We start from the raw sequence: 392 nt of genomic DNA, 5'->3' as shown, positions 1-392 counted from the left end.
TTCATACGATTTTACCGCGCGACAAGGCGCAGGCGCGGAGGCGGCGCGGGCGGCCGAGCGAAGCGCGCGGCGATTGGCCGCGGCGGCGGGGGGCGGGGCGCGCGCGGTGACGGCAGGAAGGAGCGGGGGCAAATGGCGGAGAGATGGTCCCGGGGCCCGTCCCGAGCGCGGCGATAATCCCGGCGCGGAGGAGGCGGCGCCGGAGGAGGCGGCGCCGGGGGCCCTGACGCCCGCGACACCCCGAGAGGGTCCCGCTGCCGGAGGGGCGGAGGCGTCCCTCAGGTTGAGCGCCTTTCGCAGGCGGCGCTTCGGCGGCCCGAACCCGCGGCCGGAGCCACATCGGCCGGGCCCGCGCCCGGCACCCGCCGCCACCGCTGACGCCGAGGTGGGTG

General features: G+C 78.8%; 1 protein-coding gene across 1 annotated transcript in view; it reads left to right on the top strand.

Annotated features, from left to right (window-relative positions):
• Positions 1-99: 99 nt before the first annotated feature.
• Positions 100-392, top strand: part of WAPL (WAPL cohesin release factor) — a 64,043-nt gene continuing 63,750 nt past the window's right edge. The window contains exon 1 of the mRNA XM_041404798.1: positions 100-385. The gene's annotated coding sequence lies outside the window, so the exon portion shown is untranslated. The remainder of the gene's footprint in view (positions 386-392) is intronic.

The sequence above is a fragment of the Onychostruthus taczanowskii genome, unplaced genomic scaffold (assembly GCF_017590055.1).
Source record: "Onychostruthus taczanowskii isolate IOZ18803 unplaced genomic scaffold, ASM1759005v1 scaffold22, whole genome shotgun sequence".
Lineage (NCBI taxonomy): Eukaryota > Metazoa > Chordata > Aves > Passeriformes > Passeridae > Onychostruthus > Onychostruthus taczanowskii.
The sequence above is the reverse complement of the archived record's forward strand: the minus strand, read 5'-3'. Positions and strand labels throughout refer to the sequence as shown.